The following is a 17767-nucleotide window of genomic DNA, read 5'->3' on the forward strand; positions in this document are numbered from 1 at the left end:
CAGGCTACAGCGGGGTCGTGGAACCCCAAACCTATCAATAAAAGGCCCAAGACCTGGCATCAGCACCAGCCTGCCTTGCTTCATAACTGGGACTCATCTGGGCACTTCCAAACCCGATAGAAAGAGGAGGAATATGAAGATCTCTCTGTAGCTCCTGCTGGGTGGCCCCAGGCAGTGGCTGACTTTGCACCTCCCTGGAGATCCAAGAGCCAGTGTACCCAGTGTTCAGTGTCAGACTATACCAGATTACAACTCTACACATCCATAAGCAACACACTCAAGGGGCAGACTTAGTGAGCACCAAAGCCTCACTGAAGCAAGACCTGCTCCATAGGGGTGTCAGCAGCTCTCCCACTGTAGTTGCAGCTGATCCTCACAGCCAATTGGCCTCTAGGTCAATTCCTTCCAGTGACACCAACAGCAATCAAATCTCAACTATAACAACACTGTGCTCACAGCCCACAAAGGGGTGCACCTAGAGCTCCCAGCTCAGGTGACTGGGGAGACTGAACCACTGGGCTCTATAGAACCCCTACTACACAAGGCTACTCTACCAACTCAAGGAGACATAGCATCTCTACCCAACACATAGAAATAAACCCAGGAAAGCAGCCAAAATGTGGAGACAAAGAAACATGTCACAAATGAAAGAAATGGAAGAAACCAAACTACTGGATATAGAGTTCAAAACCACAGTTATAAGGTTACTCATGAATCTTCTAGAAAACTCCAAAAAAATGAAAAAGGACCAGTCAGAAATTAAGTATACACTGATTGAAATAAAGAATGATATACAGGGATTCAACAGTAGAGTCGAGAACTCTGAGAATCAAATCAACGATTTGAAATATGAGGAAGCAAAAAACACCCAACCAGAAGAGCAAGAAGAAAAAAAGAATCCAAAAATATGTAGATAGTGTAAGGAGCCTCTGGGACAACTTCAACTGTACCAACATTCACATTATGGGGGTGCCAGAAGAAGAGAGAGAGCAAGATATTGTGTGTCCATGCAGACCTAGGGGGGACTCTGTGCTCAGGCAGATCTGACCTGCCGCTGTGGTGTGGGCCTCAGGGACACCCCCCCGCCCCCCCCCCCCCGTATGCCCACAACACTGCATACAGGTCCCCAGGCCAAGCTGGGAGTTGGTTGCTGGGCCTGGTCCCAGTCCCAGTGTGCAGGTCCAACCCTTCTTGCTCAGGCTGGGGGGCCATGTTTGGGGTGGAAGGGAGCCCCCAGACCTCTCTGGCTGCCAGGGTCAGGTGTAATTTATTTATTTCTTGGTCTGTGTCATGTGGGAGTTGGCAGTCAAGTCAACCCCACACCAGCTGGAACAGAGCTTGCATGGCCCCCAACCACTGGGTCTCGGAGTGAATGCGGGAGACACAGGGCATGTCTGAAAGTGGAGGATGGACAGTGACGGGGAGATGGAAGGGGCAAATCTCAGCAGTGGGAGGAGTAGACTGTGGCCCATGGATGCTTAGCTGCTGCAGGAACAGGTCTGGGGACAGGCGGCCAGTCTGCCCTCCCTGCTGTCCTTAGGTGACCCCAAGTCCTCTCAGCCTCCCCACACACACACATACCCTTCCTCCCAGTCACCTGGCCTGCATGTGTCTGGAATGTGGATACTATATCAAGTCAGAGTGTAGTCTGGATAGTTCATAGAGCTGCTTCTGTGAAAACCTATTTGAAGAAATAATGACAGAAAACTTCCCCTACCTGGTGAAAGAAACAGTCCTAGGAAGCACAGAGTCCCAAACAAGAGGAACCCCCAAAGAGGGCCACACCAAGACATATCATAATTTAAATGCTAAGGGCTAAAAGCAGCAAGAGAAAAACAGTTACCTACAAGGGAATATCCATATGACTGACAGCTTATTTCTCAACAGAAACTATGCAGGCCAAAAGGGAGTAGCAAAAAATATTCAAAGTGATGAATAGAAAGAACCTACAACCAAGATTAATCTACCCAGTGAAGCCATCATTTAGAATTGAAGGTCAGATAAAGAGCTTCACAGACAAGAAAAAGCTAAAGAAATTCATCACCACCAAACCAGTATTATATGAAACTAGAGGTCCGGTGCATGAAATTCATGCACAGGGGCAGCGGTCCCTCAGCCCAACCTGCACCCTCTCCAATTCGGGACCCCTCAGGGGATGTCTGACTGCTTCTTGCAATCCAGGATTGCTGGCTCCTAACTGCTCACCTGCCTGCCTGCCTGATCACCTCTAACCCCTGTGCCTGCCTGCCTGGTCACCCCTAACCACCTCTGTTTGCCTGCCTGATTGCCCTTAACTGCTCCCCTGCTGGGGTCCATCCCCAGCAGGTCCAGGGGTTCCCAAAGGTGTGGATGGAGTTGGCAAAGAAGTAATGATAGGGAGACAGCGTTCAGATGATCATCATAGCGAGGTTCTCTTCTAGCCAGGTTCCATGTTTATTGTCTTGTTATATCTGTATTTATACCAGTTGATTTTAATCCTATCAATTCTATTCCAAAGGTTAGGGCATTTCTTATCTCCATTCCAAGGTTATTCTATTGTTCTAACACATTGTATGCGGGAAATGTATTTATATGTTTTACGTTGACTGGTAGTAGAGCGGCGAGGGACACGTATTAATATGTTTTTTATAGACTAGCGGTAGAATGCTGGTAACGTATAAATACGTAAACTAAAGTTATCCTAATTTTACTGAACATTGCTATTTGCGCAAAAAATTAGCAAAAATGGCCGGCGCCACCTGTTAGCGCGTGATAAAAACTACCCGCAAACAATGTGTTAAGCTACAAGGAAGTAACTGAAGGAGATTATCCTAAGTAAAGATTATGTAGTTTAAGCATGATTGTTCATAGTTAAAGTGATTAACTACCCGCCTGGCACTTAGTTAAGGGGTTTTATTCCCTCCCTAACTCCAGGGAAAAATCCCCACCTGGGGAAACAACCTTTCTCGGAGAGGTGACCTTGGTTAAAACACATAACGCTAAGAAGGGGAGCAAACATATTAAGAACAGTATGCCATATATGCCAGGTCCCTTGAAACATATGCTGTGCAGATGTTTCTTCCCTGCAGGACTGTGTCAAGCGGCAAGGATGGACAGGCTTCTGGCACTCCCCTACCGGCTTAATTGTCCCTAACTGCTCCATGCTGGCCTGGTCGCCCTTAACTGCCTCTGCCTCACCCTGCACACAGGACCCAGGATTCCGTCCTCTGGCTGGTCACAGGCACCCGGGACCCGGGCTTTCCTCCCTCTGGCCAGCTGCATGCACTCAGAACCCAGGCCTGCCTCACCCAGGCTGGCCATAGCCACAGGGGACTGTGGGTAGGTGGCTTCACCTGGGTGGGCAGCTTGTTCCTCTCCCAGGTCACAGCCCCAGCCGCTGACGCCTAGGACCACAGGGAGGGTGGTTTGTCCCTCTCCCGAGCTGCAGGTGCAGACACAGCCACTGGTGCCCAGAACCACGGGGCAGGCGGCTTGTCCCTCTCCTGGGCCACAGATGCAGGCACAGCTGCTGGTGCCCGGGACCACAGGGCGTGCAGCTTGTCCCTCTCCCAGGCCGCAGGCGCAGGTGCAGCTGCTGGCGCCAGAGACTGCAGGGTGGGCGGCTTGTCCCTCTCCTGGGCTGCAGCCTGGCTGGTCCCCATTCCTCTCTCCCCAGTGTTGAGTGTCTGTGCTGTTATGGTGTGATGGCATGATGGTATGATGACCATTTGCATATTAGCTCTTTATTATATAGGATGTTGAAGAGCATTTTTTTAAGAAGAGGAAGAAGAAAAATAAGATAAAAATATGAGCAACAAAATGGCAACAAATACATATCTATCAACAATTGAATCTAAAAATCAAAATAAATGAATAAGAAATCTATTGAACAGAATGAACTGGTGAATGAAATGGAATCAGAGGCATGGAAATGGAACTGACTGATGATTCTGAGAGGGAAGGGGGGGTGGGAGTGCGGGAAGAGATTAAACAAAGACCTTATATGCATATATGCATTACCTATGGACACAGACAATAGGGTAGCAAAGACCTGGGTAGAGGGGGGCAGTGGGGAGGAAAAGAAGGCACATCTCAATTATAAAGATTTTTTTAAAAAATGCCTTTATGAAAACAAAGATGAAACTGAGTACTTCAAGACCCATCATCATTTTTTACTAGCAAGTCAACGTGATTAAGTTTGGAATCCAACTGAGAATAATTGTAACACAGGTACCACTTGTTTATAGGTCCTCAAAGTGCCCAGCCGGTGTAGCTCAGTGGTTTAGCATCAGCCTATGAACCAGGAGGCCACAGTTTGATTCCAGGTCAGGGCACATGCCCAGGTTGCGGGCTTGATCCCCAGTAGGGGGCGTGCCGGAGCCAGCCCGTCAGTGATCTTCATCATTGATGATTCTAGCTCTCTCTCCCTCTCCCTTCCTCTCTGAAATCAATAAAAATACATATATTTTTAAAATAAGTCCTCAAAGTCCTTGAACCTTCTTCGGTATCTTGTACTTCACGATTTGAAGAATATTTGCTCAAACTCCCTTACTACATCTAGCTGTGATGTAGTTACTCTGAAGACTTTTGGTAGGCTCCCATTTCTCCTGCTCATTCCTACTTCTGATTTCTTGCTTTGGCAGCATTCCCAATCCCACACTGCATCTCAGATCTTGTGCATCCTATCTCGCTCTACCCCTCTTTCCCACAGGATAGACAGGCCCTGAAGCCGGCACGTCCCTAACCCATACCCGGAGGCTTACCAGAGGCTGTGAGGGTAGCTGACTCTGAAGACAGAAAGACACAGAAGGTGTTTACAGCTCAGCAAAGCACAGCAAATATCTTAGAAATGCTCTAACTCCAGTTCATCCAGGCTATGCTCTTCACCTTTTCTACCCAAAATTTCAACTTTTCTACCCAGAGCCTCTCAGGGCATTGTGCTTTAAAAAGAAGGCTCAGATATCTTCTTATGAAATATGAAACATTGTGCCAGCTCATAAATTAGCATTTTCTTCTCTAATACATAAATATTTCAATAACTCCATTATCAGACCCTTCTGTTATTCGCTCTGTTAAATGCTTTCAATACATTGTCACCTATTCTCAAAACAATCTTATAATGTGTGAATCATTATATCTATGACATAGATGAGAAAATTTAGACTCATAGAGGCTAAGTAATTTCTCAAGGTCAAAGAAATAATAAGTGATAAAGGGAAGATCTGAACACATAGCATGTGCAGGAGACAGTCTATCTTCTAGAATGTTTCAATCCCAGGCAAAGATCTTCTGCACCCCATCCACACATCACTGTTGCAGTTGGAGAAATGCACAATGTATTCACTGGGGTGCTCTGGTATTTTTGGTCTTCCCTCCTCCCAAGGTCACAGACTCCCATACACTTGAGAGGAGCAATGCTGCCATGCCCACACAGAGCAGGAGTAGTACACATGATCAGGGCACTGGGCAACTTTGTGACATCTTCATAGATTACTCACCTCTGTCTACAGCTTCCTTTTCCCCATTACAGAGTCCTTCAGAAATGGGGCTGGACCTTTGTGGCCTGGAACCAGCAGCTGTATTCTGCTCAAGAATCATCTGGGGACAAAAATCTGATCAGATGACCCACCCTCTTTATCCTCTTGTTAGGGTTACACACTCCTATGTGGCCTTGCTCGATGGCTCCTTTTGGAATACCTGCTTCCCACCCTAACCAGCCGTAGTGCCTCCACAGCAAGTGCACGGAATTCTCTACCAGCCCCCTGTTGGGAAGTGGTTTATGAGGGCACCTGATATGATCAGCACCAGCTCACTCCTAAGGTTTCATGGTTTCCACAGCTGTTCCACCGCCTTGCCCAAGAACCCCATCTATATGAGACAAGTGAACATGCTACAAAAACATCTGTTACTAGATCCTACCTATTCTGAATCTGGTGCTCTTTGTTCTTCCTTCTCCCAATCAAGTCGGCCTTTTAACTACAAAATCATTCAACCCTCAGAGCATAGGGGTTTAGAATCCAGTTGATAGAGCTTGAGACTCGGCATTCAAATCTCACCTTGACCACTTGCCAGTGGTGGGACTTTGAACAGGAGTTAAAGTTACTTGGAGCGCTGAGGTATCTTATCTGCAATTGGGGATGATGTTAAGTGATTTGGGTTGTCATGAGAATGAAACGAGAAAATGCCTGTAAAGACTCAGCAGTCTGCAAGACACACAATTCTCCATGTTAACTATAATTATGAGTACACCCCTCACTGTTAACATCATCAAAATGGGCATTTTCAATTTATTGCTTTGCAGAGTATTCATTCTTCCAGAAGCATTTTCCTTTCAGGTCCAGGCAAAATCTTTTTGGTTTTGTTGACCTTAAATCTAGTCTTTGAGGGACCCGTTCCATAGTTTTAGGGAGCACTGAGTATGCTCAGTAACAGAGGATAGCTCCCTTGGCAGTTACAGTATTCCTGCTTCCCTCCAACTTTTCTTCTCTCGTGCGTGTCTCATGCCAGTCACAGAACAATGGTTGTTGTGTGCCTATAACAGTGATGGCGAACCTTTTGAACTCAGCGTGTCAGCATTTTGAAAAACCCTAATTTAACTCTGGTGCCGTGACACATAGAAATTTTTTGATATTTGCAACCACAGTAAAACAAAGACTTATATTTTTGATATTTATTTTATATATTTAAATGCCATTTAACAAAGAAAAATCAACCAAAAAAATGAGTTCACGTGTCACCTCTGACACGTGTGTCATAGGTTCGTCATCACTGGCCTATAAAGACCTGATATTTTTCTCAGGAATTCTTTCACTGTGGACAGATCTTCATCAGATGTTTTTAATACCGTAAGAGCTCGGCCACCTTCAGACCTCACCTTACCAACTCCCCTGGAGTTCAAAGACTGAGGTAGTTAAAAGCTCTGCTGGCGCTGAGCTAAGTAGTTCTGAGGCACCTCCCTTTTTTCCTCCTTCTAAAATCCTTATCAGCAAGAGTTTGGTAGGGAGAGGCAGATAAGGATCCAGTGAGTCGGTCAAAGCTTGCAGGTGATCTGAGCTTCCACTGGAGCAGTTCCCTGCCGAGTGACCCTTCTCTTACTTGCTCCATGCAACTTCCTTTTCTACAGCTTCTTTCCAACCTGCTTTTTTGGAATAATTTCCTAACATTAGACATATCCATGTTTTTTTAAAATCATGTACCCTGATACAATTTTTTAAAAAAATTATCCTGTTTGCCTGGCCGAAATGGCTCAGTGGTTGAGCATTGACCTATGAACCAGAAGGTCATGGTTTGATTCCTGGTCAGGGAACATGCCCAGGTTGAAGGCTTGATCCCCAGTATGAGGTGTGCAGGAGGCAGCCAATCAATGATTCTCTTTCATCTTTGATGTTACTATCTCTCTTTCCTGCTCCCTTCCTCCCTGAAATCAATAAAAAAAAAATTTTTTTTAAATTATCCTGTTTATCCCAGGTATTAAATACCAATTCAACTCTTAATAATTATAAGGTGACAAATACCAAACCATTAGCAGTTTGGTGATGGTGGAAGCCCTCTTAATCAGAATCCTTTTGCTGTGTTTATTATTCTGCTTGAGGGACGTGCATCTTGAGTCCCAGCAATAGGGTCTGGCCACAGATGAAATTTCTCACCTTCAGGGGCTGCCATCACACAGCCCCTGAATACCTTGTGGGAATATCTATGATTTGGTGACAATGTGAGGCTTTACTAGGGGCTTTAAAAATACAGTACCAATCATTGCCTATTTGGAATTATTCTTCTAGTCTTCTGAAGATCCTTCCTGGGAATCTGGGGCTAGGGTGGATTTCCCCCTTTTTCTTTAGCTAATGAAGAAAGAGGAAAGAAGAAATAGAGGGAGAGAGGCCTAACTCCTAGGTTATGGTGATTTCAAAAATATGCCCATGAATTCTTTCAGGTGCTCCCCCCTTCAAAAGTAAAGCCCTTTTCTTCCCTTTGAGTGTGGGCTGGACTTAGTGACTTGCTTCTAACAAATAAAATGAAACAAAAGTGACAGTACGTGACTTCAGAGACCAAGTCTTTTGTGACTATTTCTCTCTTTTTCGAGAGTGGCTAGAGAGCGGTCCGGTTCCTGAGTAGGAGCTGCTGGGGATTGAGAAAATGAAAGAAAGAGACAAACACAGAAATGGAAGGAAAAGGCTAGGGCTGGGTGGGACCACTGTCCTCTGATGGAGAGACAGGGACCCAGAGCCAATACAGCGTGTTTATTTTATACAGCAAAAAACTGGAAGTTTTACTAAAAGTCAAGACACAGGAGATTATGTGCATTCTTGGGTGGGCCCGGGTCATATTCATTCCTGGTGCTTGGCTGGATTTAAATAACAAAACCCACCCCCTGGCACCTGGGCTGAAGGTCAAGCTGACAACACTCCTGCCTCTGGCAAAGCGTGTTTCCAGGACGTGGCTCTGCCAACGCCACTGGCTTCAGCTGACAACAGTTAAAGAAAAGCCCCTGTGCCTTCCCAGGCGCTCTCTACAGTCTTTAAAAGGTACTGAGCTTTCATCTTGGTTGTTTTGTTTTTCACTTTTCATTGGATCACTTGTTTTGGAGACACCAGCTGCCATACTGTGAGCTGCCCCATAGAGAGATCCATGGGGTAAAGAGCTGAGGAGGCCTCTGGCCAATGGCCAGCAAGGAACTGAGACTGCCAACAGCTATGTGGGTGAGCCATCTTGGAGTTAGATTCTCCAGCTCTAATCAAGCCCTGAGATGATTGTGGTCCCAGTTGAGAGCAGGACTGAAACCTCATGAGAAACCCTGAGCCAGAATCATCCATCTAAGTTACTCTCTGACCCTTAGAAACTGTGAGATATATATGTTTGTTGTTTGAAGCTGCTAAATTTTAGGGTAATGTATTATGTAGCAAGAGATAACTTATACATGACTAGTAACAGTTGCCAACATGTTCAGATGGCATTGAATCTTAATTTGGAGTCAAAAGAAGATAATCACTACATTGCAATACAGCAATTTCATTTATAGAACTTTCACCTATATCATTACGAATTTATACACAAAGTTATCAGGGATTATTACCTTGCATTAAAATGTTCAGCAATAAGGAATTGTTAAATAAATTATGGTCTGTCAAGTTCAAGTAATTTTAAACGACTTTTAACAATAAGTTGAAAGACTTTGAAATGATACAAACAACAACAGAATATAAAATTGCATATATAATGCACATACAACTCTAAAAATCTATTCATTAAAAAACTAGTAAGAAAGTCTTAGCTTAACTCATGAGATAGAAGTGATGCCTTTAGTGTCTGTGAGCATCTAATAACTGCAGCCACTGTAATTCATTTTCATGGGCATGTATAACATATCCCTTGAGGACTCACAGAAATACTAAAGAAAAGGGAACTTTATACAGAACTGGGATTCTTGCATCACCAGACACTGACTATGCTGGATTTAGAAGTTGGTATGGCTTCATTCACACCCACTTGCTGGTGAAATTCATCAACGTTAAAAAATTATAATGAGCAATACAATTCACTGGCCTTTTTTTATGGGCCAAATTCTGAGCTAGGAACTTTTACAATATCTCAATTAATTCTAGCATAAAAATGATTCCTAAACCAGAACTGAGATTTAGACATGGCTGTCAGATGCTGCTACATGATACCCTGTGCCATGCCAGCATGGCCAAGGGTGAACCTGAGGAGGGGTAGTGAAGGATTGAAGAAAAGACAGACAAGAGAATGCAGCTGGGGCTCAGTGGACCTCCCATGCCTGGATGAGGACACAAAAGACCCAGCCTGAAAGCTGATGCTTTATTTTGTAGTCTGATTAAAACAAGGGTAGATTAACAGGTATATAAATGTTCTTTTTTTGGCAACACTTGCTGCACCTCCCACAGTCCATTAGCTACTTAGGAAGGAATTAAGGAGGGCTACAAGGTCAGGCTTAATTATGCTAGGAGAGCTCTGCCCTCCAGGCTGGGACTTGTTTGTGGCCCTGCCACAGGTCATCCCAAGGCTTGACCCTAGAGCTGCTCCCTACAATACCCCTTCCACTGTTTCTAGTCACATTAAACGAATCTACATATTAGCAGAAGGAAGAATTCTAGAAGCCAGTGTGAACACAGAGGCAGAGATTGGAGTAATCCAGCCACAGGCCAAGAATGCCCGCTGCCACCAGAAGCTAGAAGAAGCAAGGAATAAATTCTCCCCTAGAGCCGCAGAGGGAGGTGGCTGATTTTAGCCCAGTGATATTGATTTTGGACCTCTGGCCTCCAGAACTGTGAGAGAATACATTTCTGTTGTTTTAAGCCACCATGTTAGTGGTAATTTGTTATAGCATTCCTATGAAACCAACACACTAGCATTTTCTTGAGGATTTTATGTCTTCATAAGGCATATTGATTTGTCATTTTCTTGAGGTATCTTTGTCTGATTTTGGTACCAGGATAATACTGGCCATAAAACCTACATACCTGAACTTGTGCCCATAAAATTTATGTTCTCTCCTATTCTTAGCCAAAGCCAGTCCTTTCACCTAAGATTAGACTGCCTCCCTGTAGTCTACTCAAGGAAATTGCTTCAGCAATTCTTTCCTCTGCATCATTAATTTTTCCCTTTCTACTTTCCATTGCTACCACATAGAGATGCTATTATTTCCCATCTCTTAATTTAAAAATAAGATAAAAACCTCTTTTGACCTCACTTAACCCTTCAACTATTGCCTCGTTCCTTTTTTTTTTTTTTTTTTTTTTTTTTTTTGCCTCTTTCCTTTTGGCTCCTTACACAGCTCTTTATTTAGTTGCCTATACTCACAATCTCTACATGTCCTCATCCCATTCCCTCTTTAATGCACTCCAGTCAGGGTTTATCATCACCAACCAATGGACCTGCTTTCTTTAAGATCACTAGTGACTCTACATTGCTAAACACCATGGTTTCTTTTTATATTATCATCATAGCATTTGATATAATTGATCACTTTTTCCTCCTTCCACACTTTCATGAGACAGAATGGTAGCTACCACACAGGCTACATTCTATCTCAGTATCTTTTGCTGTGTCCTTTTCATTGCCTTAGCCTCTATATGGTAGTGGGCCCAGGACTCAGATTGTGGACTTTTCCATCAACTTTTTCATTGTAGCTAATATACAGTTTTTTCTCTTTTCTATATACCTTCCCTGACTACATGTCATCTAGTATTAGGACTTTGAATACTATCTATATGCTGATGATTCCAAAGTTATATTTCTATTCAAAACTCTCCCATGAACTCCAGTCCAATGTATTTAATAGCCCACTTTTATATCTCTTTGGATGTCTAATAGGTGTTTCCTACATGACATTGTGTATAAAACATAATTCCTAATTCTGCCCCCAAACTGGTGCTTTTATACTCTTTTCCATCTCAGTTAATAGCAGGTCCCTCTTACTAATGGTCAGGTCAAAGATCTTGCTGTCACTCATCTCTTTTTTTTACTCCCCTTATCTGGTCTGTCAGCAAATCCTATTAGCTATACCAGTGGTCCGAAAACTCATTAGTCAACAGAGCCAAATATCAACAGTACAACGATTGAAATTTCTTTTGAGAGCCAATTTTTTTTTTAACTTAAACTATATAGGTAGGTACATTGTTATTAACTTAAATAGGGTACTCCTAAGCTGGCCTTTGCTAAAAACGTCCTCAATCTGATTGAGGTGTGTTCGCTAAGGTCGACCCCTTCCAACACTCCCATCCACACTCGTCTTGTATACTTGTTTCGTCTATCTCCTTTCGTTCATACTCTCTATATGTCCGAACCATCTCAACATACCTTTCTCAGTCCTCGACATTACATCTTCTTTCACTCCACAACGTTCCCTAAAATTAATTTAATAAACTTTACTTAAAGTTTTAAGTCAACTTCGCACTGTACGTGTGCGCCCGCACGTGGTACATTTTGTGGAAGAGCCACACTCAAGGGGCCAAAGAGCCGCATGTGGCTCACGAGCCGCGGTTTGCTGACCACTGAGCTATACTTTTAAGATATATCTAGAAATTGAGCACTTTTCATTACCTTTGGTGTATTTCCAGTGTCCAAAAACATACGTGACACACAGTAGGCATGCAATAATAATTTGTTGGAAGAATGAATGAATTATGTCATATATCTACTCTCTATAATTTCCTTGACAATGTTTGGCCCATAATGTGTTAATTTTATATCATCTGGCCCACGTGTTCCTCTCTATTCTCATATTTTGCCACTAACCAACAAGAATCATATGCTCCAAGTGTAGTGATCTGCTTCATATTTATTATGTCGTATCATTCCATTGTGCATTCCTCAATAGTGTTCTCTTAGCCTAGAACATTCCTACACATTAACAGTATTTCAAGAGTCATGTCAGCCAACAAAAATCTCATTCTAATCTACATACTTCTCCCCTGGCGCTTGCTTACTTCAGCACACATAAATTCTACACATCACAAAAACACTCTACTGAGGTTTGCCTGTCTCACCCTCAGAACTCTGAGCTCTGTCTTGCTCATCTTGCTTTGGAATTCCTAAAGGGTAGCACCGGGCCTGGCTTGTGGAATGCAATAAATGTGTGCAAATGAATAAATAAAAGGACTCCTCTGTGTATTGCATTTGTTCGTAAATGGACTCATAAAACAAGAGGTAATATAAAGATATTTTTTACTATAAATATGAATGAATGATTATTTGGTAGCAAGACTTAACACATCTTTAAAGGAAGAATGAGTTGAATATTTGCTCTAAGAGTAGTTTATTTTTATCCCTCCAAAGTAATCCAAAGACAAGCAAACATTTCCTCTTCCTGCACAGTAATTCTCTCCCTTACCCTTTCTCTTTAATCTTTATTTTATTTTGAAAGAACACAACATGAGACCTATTGTCTTAAATGTTAAAGTGTACAACACACTAGTGTCAATTATAGGTACAAGGTTGTATAGCAAATCTGTAAAGTTCATTCATCTTGCTTAACTTAAACTTTATAACCATTGATTAGAAAGAAGAAAATATATTAAATGAGTATATTCTAATTTTATTGAAAAAAATATTTTTCAAAATTTCTGTGCCATATATTGAATTAGAAGAATCGCCTTCCACTTTTACTACCATTCTCTCTCTCTCTCTCTCTCTCTCTCTCTCTCTCTCTCTCCCCCCCCCCCGCCCCTTTCTCAAGCTTGAGACAACCAGTTGTCAGCTCTAACCAAAATTGTACTGTAACACTACAAAGAATACAAAATGCTTTATTATCATAAGGTTGCAATTATTATGTACAAAAGTATGTGTGGGAAGAGACTGGAAAAGTAATATGAAATGCAATTCACTGACATTTACCGAGCACATACAGTGACCTACACTCTGTTCTGGGTGTGATTACAAACAAGGAACAGTCCCTTTCTTGGAGGAGTCCAGTCTCAGAGCATTTACTTAGATTGCTGTAATCTCCTTTGATAAGAAACTGTGGTGCCACTTGCTCTGTCCCCAACTTGGAGGACACTAGTATGCAACAAGAGTCAAACTTCTGGGATTTCTGTGGTCCATTAGTGTTTATGAGCTTCTAAGGGATTACCGTGGAGAATGTCAACTTTATTATTAGTGGGAACTAAGGTTGTTATTGGGGTGGCAAGGAGAGAAGAGTTTTCGGTATGTAAGAAGCAGATGTCCTCACATGGTTATCAAAAAATCAGTGTTGCTGTTTCTGAAGCACAATAACTGCAAAGGTCCTATGCAGAGAGCTAGTGTACAGGCAAACTGACCACTAGACCTGTAGTTTTGGGATGGTTCTTGGAGTCTGGCCCCCTTCTTTGGGAACTGCATTGATATTTGTTTATAGCCATCCTTTCCCATATCCAAGAGGAGCACAGCCTTTTCTCCTAAAAGCAGTCCCAGGAAGGGCTGGGCCATTCGCTACTTCACACGCAAAGAGATTTAAAGTTTCCAGTGCTGATCCTAGGACTCAAACACTAAGTGCTTATTCTGTCTCTTTCAGAAAGGGTCAAGACCTGAGAAGCACAAAGGTCTTTTTTTGCACAAATTGCTTTCCCTTCTCACTTTGAGAAGGGAAAGCAATACCACTACTTTCCATTGCGTCTGGATGTATTAGTCTCCACCTAGGGCAGACAAGAAAATTCCCTACTTCTAGATACAGGCTTGCAAAAGTGGTGAATGATTGTTAGGTCAGTAATCAAGATGTTTAAATGATGCCACTGGGGCTCTTTGTCTTTTCTCTCTGTCTATCGTGGTCTGCTTTCCTCTGTGTGAACATCAGCCTGCCAGCCCATTTCAGAACAGCAAATCCCCAACCCCCTTCCTTTATCCAGCTCTGAGGATTCAGGTTTATAAGGCCCCAAGTACCCAAAAGCTCAGCAAGAGAAAGATCCTTTCTTTCCAAAGGTCTCTGGGTAGGACTCCAATGGGCTCTGTGTGATCATATGCCTGTCCCTAGACCACAGCTGTGTTCAGGAAGATGAGGTACTTAGATTGACCAGCTTGGGTTACACACCTTCTGTTACAATGCAGAGGATGTGAGTGAAAGCCCCACCAGGTAAGGTAAGAAACAACTCCTAAAAGGGAAAGATTTTTAGCAGACAAAACATTAACAAACAAACAAAAAATACCAAAAATCCCAAACCAAACAAACATGAAAAAAACTAGAATAGGTGTTTACTAGCTAGGGGGGAATAGTAGGGTTGACCTCCAGGTTTTTGCTGCTAGGTGACTGGTGATGTTAATAGAAAATGCAGAGGTAGAAGCAGTTTGAGCCCATATTGAGAGTTGAGTTGTTAAAATGTTGAATTGAGGGTGACATTCGAATGAGATACTATCTTGGAAGCAATGAGTCATAGGAGCATTGCAGTAAGATATACGTTTAAAATATAATTTTAGACACAGAACTCAGAACAAGACAGCAAGAGACAGAACTCAGACAGGGCTTGGAAGACAGGACCAAGAGAGACAGAGCCTAGGCACAGAACCTACACAGAACGTTCTCTAGAGACAGAAGAACTTCGCTGGCGAGAGCATGCCGGAGGATCCTGGACAGGGACTGGCCTCGGAGCCTGGAGGCGGAGCCTGGCGAGAGAGCATGGCAGGGATCCTGGACTGAACCTGACTGCGGAGATTGGCAAGAGAACCTGACCAGGACCTGGCCACAGAACCTGGCTGGAGATCCGAAGCAGAACCTCTCTGGAGATCGAGACCATTCCTTCTTCACCGACTCCGTCCACACCTTTGGGGAACCCCTGGACCCGCTGGGGCAGGACCCCGGCATATGGCGCCCGAACAGGGACCCCTAGGTAAGCGCCCTGAACTCGGGATGGATCGGACTCCACCGTAGGAAGAGGGTGGATAGTCTTCGCCGACTCCGTCCACACCTTTGGGAACCCCTGGAACAGGATTCCCCTAGGTAAGCCCCCCTCCCCCATTGAGAACCCCCACACTCGGGACGGATCAGACTCCACCGTAGGAAGAGGGTGGATAGTCTTCGCCGACTCCGTCCACACCTTTGGGAATCCCTGGAACAGGATTCCCTTAGGTAAGCCCCCCCCCCCTTGAAAACCCCCACACTCGGGACGGATAGGACTCCACCAGGGTGCTACAGACCCCCCTATAGAGGATAAATAGGGTAAGAAGGTGGATAGTACAGAACTTAGATTGAGAAGATGTGCCATACTGAGTCCAAAGAAAGAAGACTCTGTATTGATCTTTAGATTAAGAAGATGTGCCATACTGAGTCTAAAGAAAAAAAGACTCTGTATTGATCTTTTAAACATATATGCTTGCTAGCAGAGGAATTAAGGTTACTCCCAGTCAGACAGAACGTTTTATACAAGAAATACGTCCATGCTTTTCTGAGGAAGGAAAGGTGCTGGAAAGGTAAATGTAGAGGCATGGGAGAAGGTAGGCCCAAGGAGCCTTATCCTTAACCCCACTGCAGCCTTTCTACCCTGGGAAAGTGCAGGATTGGCAAGCTCTCCCTGGGATGATAGATCAGGACTCAGGTAATAGCAGAAAGCGCCAATCCTACTCTTAAAATGGATACAAGAGAGCATTTCAGGTTTTTCTTTTTAATGCTTGCTTTTAAAAAATAAAAAAGGGGGAATTTGCCGGGAGCCGGTCCATCCTTGCTGTTTCAAGGGACCTGGCATATATGGCATACGGTTCTTAATATGTTTGCTCACCTTCTTGGCGCTGTGTTTTAACCAAAGTCACCTCTCCGAGAAAGGTTGAATCCCCAGGTAGGGATTTTCCCCTGAAGTTAGGGAGGGAATAAAACCCCTCAAGTAAGTGCCAGGCGGGTAATTAATCCCTTTAACTACGAACAATCATGCTTAAACTACATAATCTTTTCTCCCTGGAATGGAGATAAGAAACGCCCTAACCTTTGTAATAGAGATTGATAGGATTGAATCAACTGGTATAAATACAGTTGTAACAAGACAGAAACACACAGAACTCAGAACAAGACAGCAAGAGACAGAACTCAGACAGGGCTTGGAAGACAGGACCAAGAGAGACAGAGCCTAGGCACAGAACCTACACAGAACGTTCTCTAGAGACAGAAGAACTTCGCTGGCGAGAGCATGCCGGAGGATCCTGGACAGGGACTGGCCTCGGAGCCTGGAGGCGGAGCCTGGCGAGAGAGCATGGCAGGGATCCTGGACTGAACCTGACTGCGGAGATTGGCAAGAGAACCTGACCAGGACCTGGCCACAGAACCTGGCTGGAGATCCGAAGCAGAACCTCTCTGGAGATCGAGACCATTCCTTCTTCACCGACTCCGTCCATACCTTTGGGGAACCCCTGGACCCGCTGGGGCAGGACCCCGGCAAACTATCAATTAAATTTTATATTTTCCTAATATTAAAACAGTGGTAGGCAAATTTAGCATAGGATAGCTAATAGATGTAATCCTCCAAAATACTTTACTTTGATTGTGTATTTGATTTTGGGGGGTTTAGTATTAAGAACTTGGGGATTCAATGGTTAAAATATTAATCAAAATGCATGATTTACTTTTTCTTCTTAAAAACCAATCCTTAATTAAAATCTTCTAAAAATCAAACTCAATGTGTAATACTGGCCAAAAGCTGTAAACCTTATTGTCATAGTAACAAATTACCTAAAACATCTTCTTGAAACAACATTCATTCAATATCTCCTGGTTTCCATGGTTCAAAAGTATTGTCACCATGTGGCTCAATACATTCTCTTTTTAGTGTCCACAAGGCTAAAGTCAAGTTATTAATAGAGTGGCATCTCTTACTAGAGGCTCTAGGAGGAATGGGCTTTCATACTCATTCATTGTGTTGCAGAATTTTTCTCACACTTTCCATGTGCCCTCCTCAATTTTCTTATGTAAAGGATGTTTAGGAAGCAACAAAGGTCAGTTCTTCTGACACTTCAAATCTTTCTCTTTTGCCCCTTCTCTAAGGTTTCTAAAGGTTCATGAAATTACATTGAGGTCACTTGGATAATTCAGGAAAATTTCTGTATTTTAGATGAATTTTAACTACTTCTGCAAACTCCTTTCTGCTATATAATGTAACATAGCCACTGGGATGACATCAAGGGATAAAAGGCATGGGGTCCAAAATTCTGCCTACCACGTATGGGAAAGTCCTTTATTCTCCTCTCAAAGGTGCTCAATTGTTTTATGTATTCATTTTTATTATTCTTTAAATATTAAATTTAAAATGTAAGGCCAAATTAGTGTTTTATGTAAAGGAAACTGTGAATGCTTACAATCATCCAGCTGTTACCCAAAATGTAA

This window comes from Myotis daubentonii, chromosome 2 (assembly GCF_963259705.1).
Source record: "Myotis daubentonii chromosome 2, mMyoDau2.1, whole genome shotgun sequence".
Taxonomy (NCBI): Eukaryota; Metazoa; Chordata; class Mammalia; order Chiroptera; family Vespertilionidae; genus Myotis; species Myotis daubentonii.